At 44.5% G+C, this 12665-nt stretch overlaps 1 protein-coding gene across 1 annotated transcript in view; it reads left to right on the forward strand.

Annotated features, from left to right (window-relative positions):
- LOC115395310 (cell migration-inducing and hyaluronan-binding protein-like) overlaps positions 1 to 12665 on the forward strand; it is a 184731-nt gene that overhangs the window by 25554 nt on the left and 146512 nt on the right. The window contains exon 2 of the mRNA XM_030101175.1: positions 5408 to 5480. The gene's annotated coding sequence lies outside the window, so the exon portion shown is untranslated. The remainder of the gene's footprint in view (positions 1 to 5407; positions 5481 to 12665) is intronic.

The following is a 12665-nucleotide window of genomic DNA, read 5'->3' on the forward strand; positions in this document are numbered from 1 at the left end:
AGCATCATAGTTAGCTTAGCTCAACTGCGGGAGGTGAAGAGGAAACAGAGCCAGACTGAAGAAAGTGGACAAAATACTCCTTCCAGTGGTCCAGGGGACGTCGTATTAGCACGTGAAGTAAATCCGAATGGTTATAAAACATTTTAAAAGACGTGTTTTATTTTCCGTTAATTAACGTTTTGATACACACAGATCTGCACAAGCACAGTGCTCCGCGGAAGGATATACCGGCGCACAGCGGCTGAGTCTATGGCTTCTACTGCTGTGCTCCGGCATATCCTTCCATGGAGCACTGTGCATGCGCAGGTCTGTGTGGATCCAAACGCTATTTTAATGGGTTGAAAAGAAAACACGTCTTTTAAAATGTTTTATAACCATTCGGATTTACTTCACGTGCAAATACGCCGTCCCCTGGACCACTGGAAGGAGTATTTTGTCCACTTTCATCAGTCTGGCTCTGTCTCCTCTTCAACTCCTGCGAGTTGAGCTAAGCTAACTACGATGCTAACAGCTGGGAGCCAGCAACTGGACGAATGGACACAAAAAAGGTATTGATGAGCTTATCGCACTTGTAATAGATCGGGACAGGGTCCAAAATCTTCAGAGTATTCGTTCAAGAGAAGAAAAATAAAAAAACTTCAAAACAAACAAGATGTAGCTTATGGGCTGTGCTTCCCACTGCACGGACTCGAACTCGGGTACCTCACACTCAGTGAGGAGACGCCTTCATTGGGGGGAAGTTCATATTTTACTGCTTTATCATGAAAATCATTTCAGCTTGATGGCAGCAACATCTGGAACATGCAGATGTTCCCCCTGGTTGCAGACACTTGAATGTAAATTCTAGATTTATGATGTTTGTGTATCAAAATCAAGTCTGAGATTTAGCATCCAGCACGAGCCGAGAGCTCAGAGGCGCCGCTGGGATTCAGTAAATCCCCGGATGAAAACCCAGCAAAGTAGAATACACGACTGATTGTCTCATTAACCACGAATAAGTCACGTTACAGAAATGTACTGCCTGGAGTGTAATGAACGGGGCCCGTTTTCCTGTGCAGAGCAGAGTGTTACACTGCGGTGTCAAACCCGATCTCCACGTTCAGCCCACAGCGGTGGAGCCTGAGTGTGTGTGAGCGCCTCGGGGGAATCGCACAAAGGCAGAGAACAAACAGCGGAGCCACAACAGGTCCCTTTGAAACATTCCGGTTCAGCATGCAGATCCTTGACTCCTGCGTCTCATCGCAGCGTTCGGAGTGACTCACTGCGACAGGAAGGAGCAGGGATGAGGGAATGTGTGGCGCTGGATACAGTGTGTGTGTGTTAGTGTGTGTGTGTGATCTAAAGATGATTAAACTGCTGAACACACACACACACACGGCAGTCAGTTGAATTTGTGACACCAGCATTATGAAACATAATCATGCGCGCCGACTCCCATCTGAGTGAAATATCTGGCGCTGCATGTGTGTCGTGTTTCACGTGGCTGGTGTCACGGAGCGTTTGCTCGCCGTTACGGACGCGGCGGCTGTCAGGCCGCCACGGACGTTATTCTGCGTCAGCACCGGGTCAGCCATGAGCACTGAGACCATGTGATCGCAGATAAGACGCATAAAGGTTCCAGTTTGCATCATTTTCTCCTTTTAGCTCCAAGTAAATTATGTTAGTCATCGTTTATTTCTGGAATGAGCCATAACATTATGACCACCTGCCTGCAGACTCCTCTGGACCACTTGTATGATCAACACGGTCCACTGCGAAACAATAACTCTTCAAACCTGCAGTTTGGATATGTTCTGACCTCATCATACCGACCCAAACCCTTACACCTGGTAATTTTCTGCTTATAATGCATCAATATTTAAGAAAAAATGTTCCAGCGTAGGTTAAAGAATCCCTTCTATCTTGCTCTGCTGCTCAGTAAAAAAAAAAAAAAAAAAAAAAAGAACCAAAGAACACAAGATTTAGAAAAAGTAAGAAGAAGCTGTTGAAAAAGGAAGTGTTTTGCTGACAGTAGGTCTTAATAAAAGGTCTAACTTCGTTCAGGTTAATCTAACTCGGTGGGTGTTCCACTGTTCTTGCGTCGTGGGCCACAGTTCGACTGGTTTAGCCAAACCTGGCTCCTCTCCGGCCCCAGTTCCCTTTAGCAGCAGCAGCTGTAGTGTTTCACCAGCTCCACACCTGCCAGTCGTCTGACGGGGGAATTCAGGGAGAACTGCTAGACACTGATTTGGTATTTCAGAACTATTTTTCACTGCTATTTTTTTCTTAATCTAAAGTATGTCCAAAAGATTCTTGTGCGCACACACACACACACACACACACACACACACACACACACACACACACACACACACACAACTCCCACCTGTGGTTTACTGCTGTGTATGGCAACCTTTGTCCTTTTCATCGATTGGTTTTGCTACACTGCAAACAAGTCTTTTAACCAGTTATCATTGATTGTTGGAACTGAACATTTGTGATGGAGGGAGAGTTCACCTGGTCTTTTCATTGGGGTCAGCGGCGGGGAAAGCAGTCAGGGTGGCGGTGTGTCGGCCAGAATGTGATGATTGGAGTCTCTTCGCAGTGCTGGACGGACAGTTTGTTCTTCAGTTTCAGATCAGATCTTTAATTTTAATTTTCTGTGACAGGAGACAACTTGAAGTTTCACTGTAAAGAGCAAAGTACTTGTTGCTGTTTAGCATTGTGGGTAAAAACGTACTCCGACGTTCAAATGATCTCCACGACCATATTACTGGATCTTACAGGTGCTTTGAGCCGTCATTACAGCCAAAGTGCTCTAAACTCTGTCACGTATCATTTTGATTGTGTTTGGACTTCCTGCTTCCTTTGACTTGTCACACAGTTTTTAAATCCACCTGGCAGCACGGTCATCAAACTACAGCCAGGAACAGTTTAAATGGATTTCACATCATTCACTGGTAACAACAAAGAGAAATGTCTGGCATGCTTTGGCTTTTACATTGAATTTCACACAGTAATTGGTTGTTGCTGCAGAGTTCTGTTCTGTCTGTTGATTGTCTGTAAATCAACAGGAAGAATGTAATTCCATCAAACTTCAGACTTACTGAAAATACAGATTCAAACTTTAATTGAAAACGTGATGAAAAAGATTTTTGAGGGGAAAAAAAACTCATCGCATGACATGAAGTGTGCTGACAGATGAGGAGGATCTAAGCTTCAGAGAAAATCATCACTGAAATGCGAGCATCTGAAAAATAGTTCTGAAAAGAGTTGTGTGAGTATTTATTCCACCTCTAGAGTTAGAACACTAAAATTTCAAAATTGTCAACAAAAATGCTTGAAAAGAGGAACTAAACTGTTAAAATCAGGTACAAAAATAGGTCAAAATATAAGAAAATGTTCACTATCATGAACTGCTGTTAAAACTTTAAAACTGCATCATAAAATGTAGTTTTTCTAAGTGCATCAAAACTATTATGAAACTCCATTAGTCTCATTTTGAAGGTTAAATGTGCTTTGCGGCTCCAGATCAACTTGATTTGGATTGAAAGTCATAAGAATGGCTCATTTGGTTGGAGACCCCTGATCTAGAGCAAACGTGCCCGTTGCTTCAGGATGAGTGGATGTGTCTCACTGGTTTAGCTCTGCTGTCATGTAAACGGGGGAAAATGCAACTTTCTGAAAACGCTCGGGCAGCGTTTTGTCGGTCTGCTCTTCATTGTTAATGTTTATAGTTTATTGTTGTCTGCTCTGTCGAGCCCCTGAACACCGACTTCCTACTGACACATTCCTCTGTTCAAACAGGATGAAATTGGTTGGAAAGTGTGTCTGAAGTCTCGTCTTCCTTGAGTTAGAGCCTCGACTTGTTTCATAACTGAAGCCGTTTCCCACAAAAGCTAATGAATTAGATTAACTTCTAAAGTTTTCTCTGAGAAAGTCCTTTTCCCTCATAGGTCGAGGAGGCGGCTGAGGCCCGCAGTTCGCTGGGAAATGGTGACTGAGGTTTTTTTTAAAGCTCCTGCTGAGAGAAGAGGGGAAAAAAAGCATTGAAGAGCGCTTTATTATGGCGCTGCTGTGAAGTGTGCACTTCACTTCCCCGGTGCAGCACGGGTCAGTGCGCGGCTCCTCGGCGAGCTGCTGGGAATCACAGATGGATCTGCGGTGTTGTGAAAATTAACAGCTCACCACATGAAAAAGAAAGAAAAACTCTGCGTCTGGGATGTAAACAAGTGAACGCTGGACTCATTTCCTAACATCAACAGAGAGACCGGAGCGGGCGGCGTTGTACCTGCTCCTGCACGCTGTTTCCCAGACTCCTTCACTCTGTGTCCGGCTGCGCGGGCAGAAGACACAAGGTCAAGCCTTCAAGCAGCCACTGTGGGACATGTTTCCTCGTTCTGATGCTTCCCCTGCAGGTCGCATCCTGCAGAATCTCAACATGAGCGGAAAACAAGTTACAGGAGGAAGATTTGTACATTCAGGACATTTTTCAGCAACTTGAGGATTAGTGCCAGAACGAGGATTCACCAAGGGTTTGAGTTCGCTGGGAGGGAGTGAGTGCAGGTCTTATCTCCTGCTGGAGAGGAGAGGACGAGGGCTGCAAAGGGAGGGGGTTACGTGTTGTGCATTCTGACTCAATTTACCATTTAAATGTCTTTATTCCCTTACATTCAGTTCTAATGATGCGTTCAAACATTCATTCATAGTCTCTCCTTTTTATCATGATTCATTCTTAAATTTTTAAATTGAGTTTCTGTTTCAAGTGGAAACACATCAATGTGTTGCATTTCCCATCGACATGACAACTTTTTGAAAAAGATGTCAGTTTATTAGTGCTGTCAATTTTAATCGCGATTAATCCATTGAGGTCTGCCAATTGGGTTAAAGAAAAGAACTAGAGGATAATAGAGTTTTTTTCCTGACATTGGGACTGATTTATGAGGATTAGATTCTTCATTGCAATTAATCTCAACTTTAAAAAAGTTAATTGTTGACAGTTCTCCATGAATTAATCACGATTAATTGCGATCAATGCGATTAAATTGCGATCAATACGATTAAAACTGACAGCACTACAGTTTATATTGAAACTGCAGAAATGTTGGAAACAATGTAGTGTTGATGTTTGGCCACTAGTGGCCACAATTGTTGTTATTGTCCATCTGTGCGCGCTCTTCACTGCGGTCGCGGTTCACGTGCACGGCAACAGAAAAGTTGTATCAGAGCATTTTAAAAAGTTATATTTTGCAAGGCATTATCAAAGAAATCACATTTTCAGTGGCTCATTTAAACAGACGCCCACAAAACAAGAGTTTTCTGTTTCCACTTCAAAAAGTTGTCATATAAACACTACTTAAGTTTCCAATTTCCTACTGATTTTTAAACCTTTTCTGTTTTGTTTTTTTTTGTTTCTTAACCTCTTCAGATGAAGCCTTGATGTAAAAGACGAGACCGTGTCAAGAGAGAAAGTCAACCGCGAAGAGAAGACGTCGACTCTGGTAAGAGAACAGTTGATTTTGCAGAGAAACTCTCCAGCACTGGCAGAAAGATTCAAACTGGGTTTGAATCTTCCAGGGAACGACACGAAAACTTATTATTCAACAGCTTTTCACTGAGTGTTAAAGAAAACCAAAATCCTGTAAATAGTCACAACTCAGCTGTAAATAATCACACATATCTACCGCTCAGCTTTTTTCAGTCATTTTGTACCTAATTTCAGAGGCTACTTTCATTCTCTTTTAGCAAAAAAGGTTAAAGATGTGTTTTTACTTGTACGGTTCTACTTTTAAAACTTGCATCTGGAACACATTAACATATATCAACGACAATCACACAGTTCTTTAAGGTTTTGTTTACTAGGAGTGTAACGGTATTTGTATTCGTCCCATACCGTGACGGTACAGGGGTCACGGGTCGGTACACACAATCACACGACGGATACACGAGTGAGTAAAAAAAAAACAAAAAAAAAAAACAACGAGTCCTGATTACAACCTTAGGTGGCGGTAGTGAGCCTAAAAGCTGCCAGCGACCACCATCACCACAGAAGAAGAAGAGCAAACAGATCCAAACATGAACAAACGAAGAAGAAAGTACAAGCGGAATGAGAGATGGAAGACCTGCCAGTCTCGTGTAAATCTGTCGCTTGGGAACGATGTTCTGGTGCATTTGGGAGCTTTTGTTTCTTCCCCGCTGTACCGAAAAACGTACCGAACCGTGACCCTGACACCGAGGTACGTGCCGTACCGTGGCTTTTGTGTACCGTTACACTCCTACTGTTTACATGACAGTGTTGGTCTGAGTCCGTCTTTTTAGAAACACCCAGACTCCGTCTCCATGGAAACGGAGTAAGATGCATCAGTTCACACAAAGATAAAAACCTACCAAAATGCCACAATATGAGAATTACCAGCTAAAAAAATTACAAAGTCATTTGATGCATTTCTTGCTGAGTTTTTGTGAATCGTTATTAAAAACTGAACCTCAACCATTTATCATGTTATTTGCAGATGAATACAATATTTCAACAGATTTGATGCACGCTGATGAAATATTAACAGTAGCTCAATTTCTCCCAAACTTTATTTGGATTAATTTTAATCAATTTAACATAAATACACCAATCATATTTTTTTTTTTCTTTCTAACAAGGAAGAGATCGATAGTTAAATAGTTTTTTTGTGAGATTACGAAAAGTTTAAAGTAGAAATGTCTCAGGTTCTCTTCTAACGTCAAACTTGGACCCAACCTACTGAAACAGAATCAGATTATTATCAGTCCAAACGTGAACCACTCAGGATGTTACTATGGTGACTTGGGAGACCGAGGGTTAAGCACTGCCAGTCTGTGCCAAGTTGTGTTTATGTTCCTATTTTGGTGTTTCCATGTAGAAAATGTTATTTATTCGACTTGACGTGCAGTTTTCCAGTGCAGCAAGGCGGTCGTGATGCTGTCAGTTATTTAGAAGAGAGCTTAAAATTATTAAAAATAAAAATAAATAGAAAGTGCAATAAAATGGTAAGTATTACTTATAAAGAAAAAAAAGTGAAACACAGAGCGACTGCCTGAGGAAACTCACCAAAAATTCCCTTTTAAACGTGAAAATACATAAAGTAAATAATGAATGAAAGGGATGGGTGGCTGTGCTTCTCCTCCGTCTGATCTGTCCGTCACACGTCCGTCTGAATCTGAGTCCAGGTGACTCGACTGCCGCTGTTTTCTCCAGCTTGGAAATATCTGAGCTCAGGAATGTTGGAGCGCGGATCTCCTCCAGGACCGGGTCCGGCACCGGGACCGGGAGCAGGTTCAGGTTCAGGTTCAGGTTCAGGTTCAGGGCTCAGGATGCTGAACTGCCTTCATTTTGCGATTCCTGTGGGAAGCCGGCGGTCATCCGAGGACAAAACTGTTTTCACCGAATAGCCGAGGCATTGGCTTTGCATTAGCTTAGCATTAGCGGCTCTGTGGTGGTTTTGGACACTCGTCCAGTCTTGTTTCCTCCCCTGAGCTTGTTTTGAGGTTTCGTCCTCCTCTGCTTGTGCTCTCCTCCTCCTTATATGAATAATTTGTGTTCAGCTTGTTCCGTGCAGAAGAGGAAGCTGCTCTCGCTTCTCGTTTCTCCTCCGATTCGAGTCAACGTCCTCGGTAATTTTCAGAGCGGTGGAGCCCGCGGTCACGGATCAGTGCACGGTGGACGTGGCGATAGCAGGTCTGATGCTGCCAGCAGCTGGAACAAAATGGATAATATCTGATCTCAGACTCCAGATATTTCCAATAAAAAAGGTTTCATGCTTTATTCTGGCTTCACTTTGGAGAAGCACCGTCACACACACATTGACTTTGAGTGTCTTCATGTATAGTTCAGTTGAATATAAGTAATAACATGGCGAAATGTACATTGTCTTCAAAATATGGTATCGTAAACACAAAACTTTCCTGAATGAAAGTTCAAAAACCAGATGTTTTTTATTTAAAAGGATGTGTAAATGTGACCAAGGTTTCATTAGCTCCACCGGTGGATCTCCCATGACACTCTGGGCTGTATTAGCAGGAGAGAACATGCAAACCCCTCCAGAGCTTCCCACTTCTGCCCCGCGCCGCCCTCTGACTTGACTCGGTGAGTATAAATATTCGTGTACCTGCAGACACAGAGAGAAAAAACAAACTGTGCAGCAGAAACACTCCGGCCCATTTCATCGCCCCACAAAAGACGGCCTCGCGTCTTCAGAATACAAATCTCCACACGTGAAAAATTCATTTGTGTTGCGGCTCCGAAGGTTGCTGGCGAAGGATTCGGCCGTACGGCAGAGTGAGCTTAATCCCCGGATAATGTGCGGCATGTTTACAGTGGGCTTTACGGTACCTGTGCAGATTCTTAAGCACGACTTTCCCTCCGAGGCCTCTCTTACTCCAGGATTTGCTCTTTATTCTCTCCCTCCTCTTTATCCCCTCTTCTGCGGCCTCTCCTGATGCTTTTAAAAGTCAGGCCGGGTCCCAATCTTTATTTCAAATGATGGATTCCTGTTTTTAGCTAGACACAAGATTGTTTTATAAGGGGAAATCCATCTCTCTGCCCCTCGCTCTCTTTGTACCACCTGATGGATTTGTGGTGTGACGCCAGGCCGGCTCGGGGAAGCTGCCGGCGGCTCGCTGCCTTTACGGCCGTGATGGAGGGCGGATGTATTAAATCGTGACACTTCACGTCAGCCCGGGATAAGATGGCTGGCTGAGCTGCTCACGTCTCTCCTCACCTCCCTCCATCCAGACTCGTCTCTCCTCCTCGACCCCTTTATTAACCCGACACGTGATTCCATAAATTGAAAGCTAAATGAGACTAAATGAGTCGAATCCAGAACAATAACAATTAGATAAAAGCAGATTAGCCACCGGCTAATCTGTGCTTACACTTGACATGATCTTTCTTCCACATGAAGACAGATCTGCGTTTTACAAAATTATCCTCTTAAACCTAAATTCTGAACCAGAGAGGATTCATCCCTCCAGGAGGGGTTCAGTCATTTCAATGGTCCATGCTTTAATCCCATATGAACCACATTTCCTGTCGTTTCTGTTCCCCATTCAGGCTGGATATGAGTCCACTTCTAAACACTGATTTATTCATTTGGAAAATATATTTGAAAAGCAGCGTTGTGCAGTATATTGGAGTGGCTACGACTGCAGTTTCATAATGGACTCTATTTTCAGGATTGCCTTGATATATATGAGATTTATCATCATCCTGAGATCAACACTTGCAATATTCATTGTACAGAAGACTGATCTGATGAAGCCTTGCTGCACTAGCTTGGAATTAATTCATTCATTCAACTAGAAACTTCATTGTTCAGTTTCTAGTTGCAAAGGTTAAGACACTGCACAAATAATGCATGTTGACGGGGAATCGGGTTTGAATACCGATTGGTCGGGTCTGCAGCACAAGTTGCAACGACTCCCTGTAACAAAGAGCAGCTGAACACACACTGATGTTATCATGAAAATAACCATTATTGAAGCAAGAGGCTGCTGAAGTCTCTCCATGCGGAGCTGGTTTCCTCCCACAGTCCAAAGACGAGCCTGTTGGGGTAATAGGTTGGCTCTGTGTGTGTATGTGTATGTGTGTATGTGTGTGTGTGTTGCTGTCAGCCCGTTGTGCCACATGCCAGCTGGGTCCGGCTCTGTCCTCCTCTGGCCCACATTAGAAACAGCAGGAGGCTCATGAGGTTCAGACCGGAAACATGTCTGCTGTGAGGCAGCAGTGCTAACCACTGCACCGCCCAGGCCCTGTCTGTGCTAGAATAAAAGAGCAACTTCACCTTCAGCTTAGATGTATAATTAATAGAAAGTTACACTTGCGTTCTTGCTTTCCTTCCTGGTGGATTTTCTGCATTACTTGTGTTCGTGCTTCACACTCTCATGTTGCCGAGTTGTTGGTTTAAAGAGTGACATGGCTCTACCTGTCAGTATCATTCAGCACTATCTGTTATGCGCACACACACTCACGCACACACACACACACTCGAGTGTGCGATTGAGGCGTGGAAATGAAGAAGAGCCGTGGCGTCGCTGCTTCGCAGGGAGAATCACCTGCTCCGCACATTCAGCCGCTGCCTATTGTTATTTGCAGCGCTCGCGGGGCGAACGGTGCCAGGACCCCACGGTGTGTCCCCGGGACGCCCAGCCTGTTGCTGCTGGCAGCTAAAAGCACAAACCTGTAAAATGTCAGCTGCTCTGTGATAAAAGAGGGCCGTTCCGTCATTAGAGTGTGTGTTTGGTTCCAGTGCTTTAGGAGCACTGATGTCATTACAATTTTGCGTGTGTGTGTGTGTGTGATTTGCCGTCCTGTGTGAGTGTGCGGTCACAGAGACTGGCAGTGATGTGTTGTCGCTGCTGTCTTGCTCCTCAGGAGCGTCACACCAGGCTGCTGCTTCGTTTCTTTATGTGAGGAACATAAAGGAAGCAGCCCTGCTGCTGCTCTGTCAACATCCTCCCATACCGCCTGCGCCCTGCCGCCTCCTTCATTCTGCTGCCGTCTATTTTTAGTGCACGGTGACATATTTCACTTCACAGACCTACAGAAGACTGAAAGATGTTTTCACAGAAGGCTCTTCTTATTTCTACCTCTGATGAGGTGTTTTAATCCTGCTGCCTCTTTAATGCAGCGTCTGGATCTGCTTTATGCTGCATGGTGATGTTCTGGTTTGCACTGGACCCTGATTGGATTTTGGACTAAGGCCTTTATGAGAATGGGAGTTTTACCTGGGTGCCCAGCCTATAAATGAATTAAGTATGAAGACGGATTTAAGTGTTGCCCGACTTTAAACCTTGGATGTTAAAGTAAAGACCTTCACTCACTGACAGCCTGGTTTGCTTCCACCTCACTGTCACTCCAGCATGGATAGAGTAGATATGAATGGATGGAAGCAAAGAACTGCTTTATGGGAATAAATAAAGCTGGTTAATCAGAATACGGATGCGTTGAAATGACCATGCACTGTAGATTCTGCTCTTCTCTTTGTCCCATCATCAGCCCCGTCCAGCCAAGGCCGCTGTGCTGATGTGACGCTCTTGTTGTGTGTATTGATCGCCTCCATGTTGGCTTTAGATTATCTGTAGCAGTTTCCATCCGTCTCTTTGTTCTCAAGGTTGAGACGACCTCCATGGTCAATAAACAGCTGTGGAAAACACTCATAGGAATTCAAACATATTACAACCTATTTACTGAGCCCAGTTTGTGCATCTTAGATTTTCATGTCGACAGACCAAACAAACTGTAGGAAGACAGGATGGCTGCAGCCGGAGCGTTGTGCCTGATGTTGAGTGAATTTTCTGTAGTTTCACAGCACGTTTCAACCACAGTCTCCTGCCTTCTCTGGACAGATTTCATAAAACGTTGTCAAATAAGTCCAATCAACAATTTTTTTCTGTTTCCTTAAAAAATAAAATAAGAACCTAATTCCACCGACAGTCGGTTGATGTACTTACCGTCTTGCATGAAAGCTTCAATCGGTGTGTTTCTGATGAGATGGAAAAGTGGAAGGCTTCTTCCTCAAATGAATCCACGTTTCTTTTGTGCGTGCTGAGGAAGGACTCGGTTCACTCTCTTCACCAGTGGCTGAAGGCCACGATCAATGTCGCCTTCATTCAAAGAGGAACTGTGACTGTGTCGTTAGCGGCATTGATAACCGGGGAGTTTGTATGAATGTCATCGGGCGGCGTCTTTTTTCAGGGTCTTCTCTGACTTTAAGCTGATGCTAGCTGGGACGGACGAAGAGAAAACGCATCGTTTTTACACTTTTGTTTCAGGAAAGTCTTTTATTTATGCAGCAGCGTTTTGAGAAGGATGTCTGAAATCCAGCTAGGTCCGGGCACTGGTCACGTTAAACTGGGGTAATTGGAGATCTTGGACCGTCTTCAGGGTGACGCCTCCATTCAGTCAGCTGAAGTTCTTTCTAATACCTGTCTATGAGGACATATTTTAGCTGAATTCTTTGCTACGCAGGTGGATTTGTGGCTGAAGTGCCTCCAGTTCTATCTGCGGCCTTACATAAGTGTGGGCGATTCATTTCAAACTGCTGCCACGGATTCAAAATCCAGACAAAAGGCATTAGTGTGTGGCAGATGCACCGGCATGCTCAGACTGCTGATACCATCTTCACGGAGGGAGAAAGAAGCCAATGTGTGCCGATATGTTGGTTTGTCTTTAAAGAGAAACACCGTCTCTCCCACATCAATGTGGGATTCACTCTGTTTGAGTTCTGTCAATGCAAAGCGAAATTTCAACGTGCGCCTGAATCGTTTCGATTAACGTGGAAATAAATTGGGGAGAAAAAAAAGCCAGATCAAAAGGAATGGTTAGAACTGCAAAATGAAAATAATCATACACTAGAGCTGATCGATCTTCATGAAAGTCTAAGGAGCAGCACGGCGTCCAGTGAGTCAATATCAGCAGCTGCTGACAGCGAGGGCGACCGATGGGAGGGAGGATGTGGGAGGAGAGGAGGAAGGAGCCTCGCTCTCACTCACCGCCTCCACAGCCCACATTTTGGAGCTCTGGATCAATCCGGCGTGCCTCCCGATGCGCAACGACAGATCGATGGACGCCATGCAAAACTCATCCATCTGCGAGCGGCGGCGGCCGCCGGGGCGACGCCGGGGCGGGAGCTGGAAGGTCAGGGGAGCAGGAGAGG

The sequence above is a fragment of the Salarias fasciatus genome, chromosome 1 (genome assembly GCF_902148845.1).
Source record: "Salarias fasciatus chromosome 1, fSalaFa1.1, whole genome shotgun sequence".
NCBI lineage: Eukaryota > Metazoa > Chordata > Actinopteri > Blenniiformes > Blenniidae > Salarias > Salarias fasciatus.